The sequence below is a fragment of the Phycodurus eques genome, chromosome 1, assembly GCF_024500275.1.
Source record: "Phycodurus eques isolate BA_2022a chromosome 1, UOR_Pequ_1.1, whole genome shotgun sequence".
NCBI lineage: Eukaryota > Metazoa > Chordata > Actinopteri > Syngnathiformes > Syngnathidae > Phycodurus > Phycodurus eques.
The window spans coordinates 18714353-18727148 of record NC_084525.1 but is presented as its reverse complement, the minus strand read 5'-3'; the positions used below and the strand labels follow the sequence as shown (position 1 = coordinate 18727148).

At 42.2% G+C, this 12796-nt stretch overlaps 1 protein-coding gene across 1 annotated transcript in view; it reads right to left on the bottom strand.

The window, feature by feature from the left end:
• Positions 1-6301, bottom strand: part of cntn3a.1 (contactin 3a, tandem duplicate 1) — a 124232-nt gene extending 117931 nt beyond the window's left edge. The window contains exon 1 of the mRNA XM_061681658.1: positions 5884-6301. The gene's annotated coding sequence lies outside the window, so the exon portion shown is untranslated. The remainder of the gene's footprint in view (positions 1-5883) is intronic.
• Positions 6302-12796: the final 6495 nt, after the last annotated feature.

The window sequence follows — 12796 nt, the reverse complement described above, 5'->3', positions numbered from 1 at the left end:
CATGCTTCGGGCTTGTTTTTCTGCAGCTGGAACTGGTGTTTCAGTCAAGGTACACAGTTCCAAACAGCATTCAATTTTCAGACCTACCGTAATTTCTCGTCTATAATGTGCATTTCCCCCTCCCCCCCAAAAAATATGTCAATAATCAATGGTGCGAATTATACATAGGTATAGGGGAAAATGCTCTGCAGTTCATCCAATCCATCAATCGATTTTCAACACCTCTTATCCTGGTTAGGGTCGCGGGGTGCTGAAGCCTATCCCAACTGACTTCGGAAAAAGGCGGACTACACCCTGAACTGGTCGCCAGTCAGTCACAGGGCACGTAGAGACATGGATTCGCACTCACATTCACACCAACACTGAGTGGGACCAGAACCCACGCTGCCCGCACCAAAGTCAGGCGACTGTACCACTACACCATCAGTGACTAGTTCTGCAGTCTTAGCCATAAATCCAATTTTACTAGTGGCATAGTTTCAGAATTAATAATTGGCGGGTTTGATTTATTTTTATACTTTGATTAATGTAAAGCGCTTTGTATTGGATTTTGTGAATGATGATTTTCTTGTAAGTGCTTGAAAATTGATTGATCATTTCTTGCAGTGTTTCGGCCTTAGGGTTTTCGGTTTCGGTCAAGTTACAGATAACTTAACAAGTTGTTACAGATATTGTTGTGGGGGGAAATGCATTCAGCTACTACTGCTAATAAAAAAATTTCTCCAACTACTGTTTCAAAGTGTTGAGCTGCTGAAGCAACAATATTTTATCGTACAATAGTCATGTGAAATGCAACGTCCTTGTTAGTGAGCCGAGCGCTGCCTGCCATCATTCCGTCTTTGCAGGGGAGAAATGTAGAAAGAGGGAGCAGGCACAGTGAGCTGTTCGATGAAAAGCTGCAGGAGACAAGCTGCAACTTCAACGTCTCCGTGAGGGAGCAGCTCCTTTCACTGGTGTACTCACAGGAGCCATGTGCAGCATCAGATCAGAGCTTACTTTTTCACCAAATACTGGAAAAGGGGCCAATTACTGTCTGCTCCTATGCAAACGGAAATATGTTTCTTTGATGTCACTCCAGAATTAATGGACGTGTTTTCCATTTCCACTCCACCGAATTGTATTGGAAGTTACAAGGCAGGAAATCTGCTGATATTTTCACCAAACAATTTAAATGCACTACATCTTTGCATGATCCTTGTTAGTGCGGAAAAATGAGAAAGCTCTACCCATCCATGTTTTATTGTTCCATGCTTTATGTTGCTGAAGTGAAAGCTAGTAATATTGCAGAAAACACAAAAATAATAGTGCAAAATTGTCTGTAACATTTTAGTCGATTAGGGTGGCACAGTGGGCGCCTTGTTAGCATATCTGCCTCCCAGTTGTGAGGTCCTGTGTTCAATTCCAGCCTTCCTGTGTTGAGTTTGCATGTTCTCCCTGTGCCTGTGTGGGTTTTCTCTGGGTACTCCGGTTTCCTCCTACATTACAAAAACATGCGTGGTAGATTAATTGAGGACTCTAAATTCTCCGTAGGTGTGAATGTGAGTGTGAATTATTGTTTGTCTATATGTGCCCTGCAGCTGGCTCGCGACCAGTTCAGGGTGCACGCTGCCTCTCGCCCGCGGTCAGCTTGGATAGGCTCCGGCACGCCCACGACCTTGGTGAGCATAAATTGTGTTGATAATGCATGGTTTGATTTTAGTAGATTGCTTTGAAGAGGGTACTAATCTCAAGACAGGATTTTTTTGCTACAGGTAATTTTAGGGCGGCACGGTGGCCTCACAGTTCTGTGGACCCGGGTTCAATCCCCGGCCCCGCCTGTGTGGAGTTTGCACGTTCTCCCCGTGCTTGCGTGGGTTTTCTCCGGGCACTCCGGTTTCCTCCCACATCCCAAAAACATGCATTAATTGGTGACTCTAAATTGCCCGTAGGTGTGACTGTGAGTGCGAATGGTTGTTTGTTTGTATGTGCTCTGCGATTGGCTGGCAAACAGTTCAGGGTGTACCCCGCCTCCTGCTCGATGACAGCAGTGATAGACTCCAGCATGCCCGCGACCCTAGTGAGGAGAAGCAGCTCAGAAAATGGATGGATGGAGGTAATTTTAGTTCTAGGAACTAAAAGGTACTAAAATATTCCTGTGGCTCATTGTGTCTACCTATACACAGTTGCCCAAGTTCCTAGAAACATTTTAATGCAGGGATAAGCAACAGACTTAACTGCACTACACTTCCAATCCAGTTGTCTGCACTAAAACAACTACGACATTATTGTCAGTCAGAGACTACAGTTAACCATTTTCCCAGTCAGAATGGAGAATGTTCTGCTTGTGCGGTTCTTGAGCATGCTTTATTAAATTGTCAACTAATTCATGGAGTCAATGCTAGAAATGTGACAACCATTTTTCTTGATTGAAGCACATCCAAGAGTGTCATCCTCAATGCAAAGATTTTGCAGGGATCCACAAGGAGCTGGCTGAGAAGAACGTGCACCGCCGGGCTCAAGAAGCCAGCTGTTTCGAAAGAAACGTGCCAAGCTGTAGTTATATCATGCCAATCACATGTATGATGTTATCGAAGGCAACATCAATTATTTTGAAACCCGTGTGGGTCTCAAATATGCGACGAGTAAAGATTATGTCACGTTTTGCCTTTAGTATGGTTATAGTCCAATATACATCAGTGGATCCAAAACTTCAGAATGACATGCGACAAAAACGGCTGTTGAGTGTTTATTTACTCCAAAAGCATCTCTCATTTGTTTGGAGTCAGCTTTACAAGGGTAACTTACAGTATGTGATGAACAGTACCGTTACAGCAGTTACTTGTTATTGACGTATTGGGACCACATTTGCCTTGAGTCAATCGGCTATGCTGTACAGTGCCCGTCTCCTTCGTGTGTGCCCAACCAAAAATGCTGGCCGGTGTCCCAAAAGTACGTTGAGCCAAACGGACAGTTTGCTCAATTTGCAATTTGACATTTACCATATATCTGTATATTTTCCCTACCATATATTGTATTAATAGTTGTTTATATATGTATAAGTTAATGTTGCATTTAGGGCTGCAAAATTAATTTAATTTTAATTCGTGATTGCGATTTTGGCTGCCATGACCGTCGGCGATTTTTTACAACGCGGGCACTGCTGCATATGAAAAGTGCTTCATTTGCAGCAGTGCCCACAACCTAGTCAGCCAGCCACCAGGGGGTGAACGCAGGGTTAAGGCTTCATTAAGCTCCGGCACTGCGCTCAGGTGCCAACTTCAAAATAAAAGCCTCAGATGTTATTGATGTCCCATTTACTGATATATTAAGCTTTTATTTTGAAGTTTGACCTCTCAGCACGTTGGCCGAGAGGCGGCATGTCACGGTAAGACACTACTAACAATCGTTGTTGCAGCTGCCTTGACTTTTCAGATGGCCTGACCGCAATGAAAAACGCTCGGGAGTAAATAGAGAGGGAAATCACAACTGTCAAGTTCTTTGCAGTTTGTGACCAAGCACGACTGACAAATTGTAAAGCAGAACAACGGAGACGTACCGTCCATGACAATTCACTATCTTGCCGACGGGGATTTTCAAATGAAAAGTCGGTGCTTGCTGCCTAATGCCTAAAGCCGAATTTACTCTATTTGCTTCTATTAAGTTGCAATTTGTGATTGCGCTTTGTAATGGCACATTTCTTCAGTTAGTTATGATGATGATGAGGATGATGATTATTATACTTATTCAGTCATTTTTTGGTACATTTATGTTTTTAATTATTGTCTATCATTTATTCTTATTTAAAGATTTATTTTGAACTGAAAATTGTTACATATTGTTTGTTAAAAAGTAGTGCAATTGAAATAAAGATTTTTCTCTAAAATGAGGAGCGATCGTAATTAATAATCGTGATTACAACATTGATCAAAATAATCGGGATTATTATTTTGGCCATAATTGTGCAGCCCTAATTGCATTTAAAATAATTATGTTTTTCCTGGAAAGCTGTTTGTATAGGTCTGCCTTTTTTCCTGTTTTTAATTTAAATTTCAATTCACATTTGATGTGCAGCTACATATTTTTCAAATGGGTAAGGAAGGTGTCTTTGGCCTTCCCTTTTAAGTTAAAAAAAAAATCACTGTTTCAATAAAAGTGTTTGTCATATCTTGACTTTAATACTGTCCAACTTTGAGAAAATACCAGGCTATATTATTGTCTGTCACCATTCAGACATAAAATATTGAAATATGACCTATGGCCCATATTGCCTGGCCTGAGCAGATAGCTTATTGATCCTGTAGGAAATTCTGCAGTACTAAGCTTGCTTCACCATGTGTTATATCTCTCACCCCAACAACTAAACAGATCTTTAAATCAACTTTTTCATTTTGGATAGTGGTTTCAAGTTCTTTTTTGGATGTCTTCCATGTGAATCAATCATAGAGTTCCTTGTCTCATATTTCATAGCGTGACAAACGTGTGTGTGCAAACAGTTGTGCAAATGGCATTGGGAAATAAAAATGAATGAGCCGTAATCACATAGGATATGTCCAAAGAAATAGACCCTGCCCCAGAATAACCAGAATATTTTCAAAGCACCACCCCAGAGCAGAGACTCTCTGTCGGGTAGTAAATGACTTTAAGCTAAATTTAGACAATAATCGCTGCAGTCCAAATTCGCGGTGGTCCTCCAAACGTTCCTAGGCACCTTAGAACAGGAGGAATAGAAACATCTTATTCAGAGTTTTTAGCATTTATTTATTTAATAATGCTATTTGTTCCACTTTCCCTGCTCTGCTCTGTATTATATATGTTGTTCCATCCGCCTCCTATTTCAGACTGTGACATTGTCAATAAGGGAGATGCCCAAGGAGAAGTAAAGCAGCTCTATTTTTCTGTAAAAAGTGGGATGAATGACGAATGCATCTAAGACAAAAATGAATGGATTTAAAACTTAGCATGTGTATACTACAAAAAGCAAGACAAAACAAAACATTGCTACAACTTGTTATTTGTCCTAATAATCAACTCTTAGCTACATTGAATACAATTAAAATCACCATTTATAATATGTACAAGCCTTCTTGAGGATTTCATGAGAATAACTTGCAATGAAGTTGCTGACATACGGGTTTTGGACAATCTTAACTGCAATCAAGCTCGGAGCTCAGTGCAATTAAAGGCTGGGGGAGATGATGAGCACAGACTCGGTTAAATCCCCCTCTGATTACTGACAGCAAATGAGTTCTGCCTGCACTACTTTGGTCGGTGGATTTGTGACCTCTCACAGAAAGCATGATATACACACAACCAGCATATGATACAGGATACAATAAATGTCAACATATCCCCAATCACTACGAGTGTAGAGTGTACCTATTACTGTCTAATTATGCATGGTTGCCAAGGCATGAAATTAAAGATGCATGCATTTATACAGTATGCACAGCCTTTCATTATTTCCTGTGGGAAATAAAAGGTATTTTCTAAAATACTCAATACTGCCCGCACTCCTTTTTCTTTTCTTTTCTTTTTTGTTGTTGTTGTTGCAAGGACCATTAATTACGTGTGCGCAGAGGGGAAACTTGTGTCTGTATTGAGCACATACTGTAAGTGATAAGCCTTTTTTCTTGAATTAGACTAAATTACTTAAAGTGTGAATGTGAGTGCAAATGGTTGTTTGTCTATGTTTATCATAAATCATCATTTATGTGTCCTACGATTGGCTGGCGACCAGTCCAAGGTGTACACCCTCTTTAAATCAACTGGGAAAGCCTCCCGCACACCCGCAATCCTCATGAGGATAAGCAGTATAGAAGATGTATAGCGATAGTCGATAAACACAAACAAATGGTGGCTTGATTAAAACTGATACAGTATTTATATGTGGTTGAAATGATTTACCCGAGTAGGTGATGTTGAAGTTTTATCCCTCCTCGGACATCCAGATTACGCCGCACATCTCCTCTCAGCCTCGCAGCAGCACCGAGCGTGGAAACAAACTCTTCTCGCGCTTCTTCTCTTTATCCTCCACACAACGTCCAAATGCTCCCTCTTCTTCCTCTCCCTCTTCTCCCCCCCGCCCTGCTCACTCCAGGCTCGGACACTGGGAACAAGCGCCCGACTCGTCCGTCGACTCGAGACGGAGGCCAGCAACGAGTTGCTGGAGGTTGGTCCTCCCGACCGAGCGCGTCTCGCGTGGTCGTTTGCGGTTGGAGGCGTGTGTTCGTGGGTGTGTGATCTGCTCAGCTCGCTAGCCGTCTGACGTAAAGCACGAGAGTCCAAGCGCGTGTAGAGCTGGAGGAAGGACTGTCACTTCCTGTGCGCACGCGGGGCACCAGCGATGTCGTGCTGCATGTTAACAGTATTTGTACATACAGTATTCATCCCCCACCCAGGCTGCGTCTCAAACCTTTGTCCTCATATTATAAACTATTTGAAGTTTCTGGAGAGGGGTTTCTATCGATGCCATACTAAATAGCATTGCAGGCATTATTTAAAAGACTGCAAAAAGTACCGTCGACAGGCATCGATCATCAATGAGCTGACCGCTTTCAAACTTAGCCTAGCATTTGCCACCCCAGCAATAATGCAAGAAACCATCCTCCACATTGTCAGACCACAGGCGTACAATGCTACGTAAAATAAAAGGCCCAGTTGGTTCAGCTGTCACTGAAGCGACTGGAAGGACTTCGCATAGGGCTGGGCAATTATATGATCACGATTTATGATCGGGATACATTTTCCATCGATCACGGTGATCAGCTGTGTGCATATTTCTTCGATCAAATATGTCGAAATGTGCATGGCAACAGCCAATCAGAGTCGTCCTTTTCCTGCTCCACTTTCGTTTGCAGGTTGAGGGAGTAAATAGTAACCGCGCCTCCTCTGTTGGCCTACTCGTAGCGAGATCGAGATACCACGTCCCACTCAGCCGTCCTCGCATGGCCCCCTCCTTGCCCCAAATTGGGAACGGAGGCGAGTGCTCGGCTACGCGAGTACCCAACGTCGGTTGTGTGGCAGTGTCTCCAAAGTGACGTGGAGCAGTGCTTTTAAGGTTTGTCGGCGCATTGTATTTATTCATATGAAAAAGTACCATTCAAGTGATTATGTGGAAAGCATAAAAATGCGAGTATAGTCAGCACAGCCTGGTCACTCACTGCTGCCAGCACACATAGCATTAGCAGTTAGCCACTGCTAGCGGTGAACCCACCAGACCAAAGCAGCAATCAATCGTGTCATCATCATTATTTGGGTGGTTTTTTTAAATGGTAAAACTAGTTCATCTATATTGTTAATACAGATGATACACATTTGAAAGTAGCAATAATAATAATTTGTTTATTTAGTACAGTATCTTGTATACCTCCAAAGATACTCAGGACGTCAAACTATTGCACTTTAGCGTTATATTTTTCTACATTAGTTGCACTGTTGAATGAAAATTGTTCTTATATTTTACCATATTTTATTTAATTTGTCCATGAAGAGTGTTGTTACCAAAAGGTATTAATGACATTTTGAACTACTCTCCAGCTTTGTTTAGTTTTCTGTACAGATGCTTTAAAACTGGTTGTTTAAAAAAGTTTTAAACCAAAGTAAAAATTGTGAAAATGATCAAGATCGGACAATATATAAACAGTCGTGATAATCTTTTTCCCCCAGATCGCCCAGCCCTACCGTCGCATATAGAAAAATGCCCACACTTACCATTCAATCTCATTTTTAGTTTTTCATCCTCTTGGTAGTTTTCCTTCTTTTTGCATACTCAGACACATTCCCAACAAGCCTGCTAGTAGTGGGTCCTATTAGAGAGCTCTCCGACCCACACCGTGTCATTGCAATGTCTGTTTATTAGATGTTGTCGTTGATATGGACCAGTATCAGCTGTCTGTCGGAAGTGAGGCCCACCAGCCAGCACCTATTCAGAGGCCCCATTGCAGCTACAGTGTTGCTGACAGCCATGTTGTCGTTGCACTGCTAAAGCAGTTCTGAATCCGCCTTTTGTTGCCATACTGAGAGTGTCCCTACTCGCTTGCCGTACAGTGTGTGTGTGTGTGCGTGTGTGTGAGTCTACTGCAACGTACTCCTTCGGCACCCAGCTATTTACAAATACATACTGTACATATCTTAAAGATATGGCATGCCATTACACGATGCCATTTTTTATAGCATTTTTTTGTGGCCGGTCATGCCACCCTGTGCGACCGACCGCACACTTGCGAATGCCTATTATCACCACTCTGTGTGTGTGTGTGTGTGTGTGTGTGTGCATGCGTGTGTCTGTGCGTGCTTGTTTGTATGTAGTTCCACTGCTGCTGGGAACAGCAGAAGTGATCTCCGAGTGGGGGAGGGGAGGGTCGTGTCTGTCGCGAGCAGGCCACATATAAATGTATGTATGGAAACATTGCGGTGGATGTGACAACAACTGCGCAAAAATGTTATATTTTTCACTCCAGCCGTACTGTCCCACCGGGACAACTCTCGGTACTACCAGTGGGCAGTGCGCTCCTGATACTGGGGCACGAGCCCCATTAAAGGGGGTCTGGCAACGCCCCTGGCATTAGCTAACAGCATGGGCAACTATGGCTCAGTTTCAGTTGGTGGAGCGAGTTGTCCAGTGACTGAAGGGTCGCCGATTCGAATCCCAGCTTCGACTGTCAGGATGTCAACGTGTCCTTGGGCAAGATACTGTACCTTAGTTTGTTCCCAGGGGGCCTGGCATGGCACCAGCCGTGCATTGGTGTATGAATGTGTGTGTGAATGGGTGACTGTGAGGCTTTCCAAAATGCTGGGCACTGTGATGGTATAGATAAAGTGCTACTGTATATACAGTGCTGCTTGAAAGTTTGTGAACCCTCCTGAATTGGTCACTCTTGTAAAAAAAAAAAAACAACAACCTTTCTAAATATATTGTACATCCAAAGATACAGATACTGTAAATATCATTATTCTAATCCAACAAACACGTTTTTTTCCCCCACAAAAGCTGATAATTGTATGTGGGTAAAAATATGTGAACCCTTCTATTAGTAGCTCTTAGTAGACTTTGGGTGAAAGGTGGGGACAACCCTGTATGGACCAGTCACCAGTCACTACTAGCAGGAGACGTACAATAACCATTCACACCCACGTTCACACCTCTTCAATTAACCCAACATTATTAGGTTTTGGTTACATTTGTTCATGATGCAATAATAAAATCTTATGTGTTGTCATTGTCTTAAATTTGCAAATCTCCAAGCCCTGACAGGATTACTCAATCAATGAGTCTTGCTAGCTTGTATTTCTCTTTCTCTTGGGATTCATATACAGGTATCCATCTTCCATATTTAATGTGCATTCCGTGATTATTCAATATTAAAACCTAAGGATGTGGCCCAAAGGGAATGGATACAGAGAACAAAGTATAGGCCCCTGGATTGAACTCCAGAAGGACATCACACACCTGAGGGCAGGGATGGCAACATGAAGGCTTGTATTATTTTCTGTCATCGAGATCATACAAAACAGTCCAATAGTATTTATTCCTATTTCTGAAAGGTAGCGTTTACAATTGAAAAAAAGAAACGTTTTGTCATATATGTTAAAACCATCTTTATGCCCATCTGTCCATCCATTTTCCATACTGCTTATCCTCACTAGGGTCGCGGACGTGCTGGCACCTAGCTTTTGAAAAATCATCCCTCTCTGGTCCTATTTTATGCCTCTAATTTAATCTTAATTGCAGTGTAAACTCGATTTACCCGACCCCGATTTAACAAATATTGGAAGTAACGGGGCGGCACGGTGGCCGACTGGTTAGAGCGTCAGCCTCACAGTTCTGAGGACCCGGGTTCAATCCCCGGCCCCGCCTGTGTGGAGTTTGCATGTTCTCCCCGTGCCTGCGTGGGTTTTCTCCGGGCACTCCGGTTTCCTCCCACATCCCAAAAAACATGCATAAATTGGAGACTCTAAATTGCCTGTAGGTGTGACTGTGAGTGCGAATGGTTGTCTGTTTGTATGTGCCCTGCAATTGGCTGGCAACCAGTTCAGGGTGTACCCCGCCTCCTGCCTGATGACAGCTGGGATAGGCTCCAGCACGCCCGCGACCCGAGTGAGGATAAGCGGCTCAGAAAATGGATGGATGGATGGATGGAAGTACGGGAACGTCTGGACAGTACATGTCCAGAAATAGTTTCCAGTTGTCATTTAAACCTGCGTTGACAAAGTCTGTTATTTCCAGAATTTGCCGCTGTTGTTTACTGGCATAATATAGGCCGAGAATGGGACACACGTATTTCCAGGTCACAGATATACAATATGACAAGATCCAACCAACAGACGTGTCTCCCTTACCTACGTGGCAGCCATGTTGAAAGTGGCAATGTTCCATCAAAGACAATGCATTGACATTTGGTGGCCATGTTGAATGGGGCACATTTCCAGGCCATTTATTGACGTGGCAGCTATGGTGGCAGCAGTTCTATCTATTGTATATAGAGCTCTGCGCAGACAGCGCACACATGGCGACAGTGTTTAAGAGGAATACAACACACAAGTCTCTGGAGTCTGAAAAATACAATTTTTGGTATAGTAACAGTTTTTTTTGTCAAGCCGTTCGTCTACGGCAACTGATTTAGAACTACAAAGCACACAAATATCTCGCGGCTCATGAAAGCAACCAGCCTTGACTCGCCTATCAGTACGTCAACAATTTCACCATCAAGCACGCCGGTGTGACAGACTTTGGCAACCGCAGTTTAATTGACAACTGTAGGGCCGCCATCAGGGGGGCCATTGCCACCCCTATGAATTTGTTGGCCACCCCACTGGCCACCCGATTCGCCAGCCAGTCACGTAGATCCTAGCGTCAGTTGTATTAAACAATGGATGACCCCTTCGACGATAGATTATGCGGCTTTAAAAGCGATTAGCATCCCCTTGTCGATGATTGGTTGCGGCCACTCAACCAACCATCGATGAATGCCTGTAGCCATCCCACCAAACAATTTCTGGAGGCGCCCCTGGACAACTGCAAACTATTTATGGACACATGTAGTGTCCATACTTCTGATATCCGTTAAATCGAGGTTCTACTGTGCAGTAATAAATGTTTTTTTTCCCCCTACATGTTCAAAATAGACATGGTTAAAAAAACATCAAAAAGCACAGAGCAACCACTCTACACATCTTAACAGGAAATAAAATACAGCGCTTTCTGAAATTTGTCTTTTAGTTAATGAGTCATGCCAGATACATCATTATGACTTCAACAAATCTTTACAAACTCACAAACTGCTTTGCTTAAGTAGCCAACACTCCCAAGTCTCTGGCCCATAATTCATCCATCGTGAGTGGGATTTAAGAGAATCAACTTTTGCTCCAGGCAGGAGATGATAATTACAGGAGAACTTAATTAATGCCCTGCTGAGCCTTAGAAAGAGGAAAAGAAAGGAAAAAGAGCATTTGAATTAAACTAACAAATGAGTACAATATTCCTTAAGCATTCAAGCACCCTGCTAATTATGGTACCCCAAGGAACTTTTGATAGTACAGGCAACCTTAAACCAAACATCTGGAACTGTTTGAATATTTACATGCAGAAATTTGTAGGGAACATTTGTTATCTCTTAACTATGATGTTTTTTGTCAAAGAAAAACAATAATTTAGCCTTGTGCAGTTTACTTATATCCTAGGAGTGTCACGATTCATTCATTATATCGATGTATCGCTTTATAGTCCTACGATCCAATTGGATCGATCTGTCCTTGGCTGGTTAGCCTTGAGGACAAAAATACATCGATTTAAATCATTTTAAAAGGTAATCAATTGATTGTATCGACACTAGGAAATATGGATCATGGGAGATGAGCATGCGCAAGATGAGCGTGCGCAGTGCAAGAAATATGACAGAGCCACTGAGCAGAGCGCTAAACTTAACGAGTGGAATCCGCAAAGGTTGAATCAAGGCAACTGGACTGTTCTTGGTTGTTGAAGCTATTGGGGAACGTCCGCCAATGCTTAAATTAGAAGTATGGAGGCATTTTGGTTTAGCAGTAATAAAAACTGATTGAGGAAAAAACATGACTCACATGGAATAAACTGTTTGCTGACCTCCGGCGCTGACAATTCCTGGAAAATAAGTAATATGAAAAGCCAAAATCACCTGGAAGCAAGAAGCAAGCGAGGCCAAACATCAATTCGTGAGACATTTCAATGTGGTTTTCTTCATGATAGCACGAAAAAATGCTTGCAATGTCTCAACATTATTGTTTTTGGTACAGATTTGAGCAAGAATCATGTAAGTTGATGCACATGATTTGCTTTCACGGGCCACATTAACTGATGTGGCGAGTCAGATCGGATCTCTTGCTTTGTGTTCAATAACGATAAGATTTTAATTATTTCTATGTTGAAAAACAACATCAGAAGTAACAGGTAAACCTAACGTTAATCCAACCTGAAGAGATGTTAGTTGCACTTTATTCAAATAAAGTGTGAATTATTATTATTGTTATTATTATTGTTTGTCAAAATGGTTTCTTATTGTTTGTTTATTATATCCATAATTAATAACAGTAATATAGGAATTTTCACCTGGACTGTCTAGTATCCAGGTATTTATTTATTGTTTGAATTTTTGACTTCAAAGTTACTGAATTGATATCCAAACACTGAATTGTTTCAGATCATATCGTTCTAGATGAACCAATATTGCCTTTGAATTGAATAGGCAGCACGAATTGTGACATGAATCGAATCGCTGCCAAAATTAATAGTTACACCCCTATTATTTCTCCTTGCTCTCCATGGGGGGGGAAACTAATGTCTGTC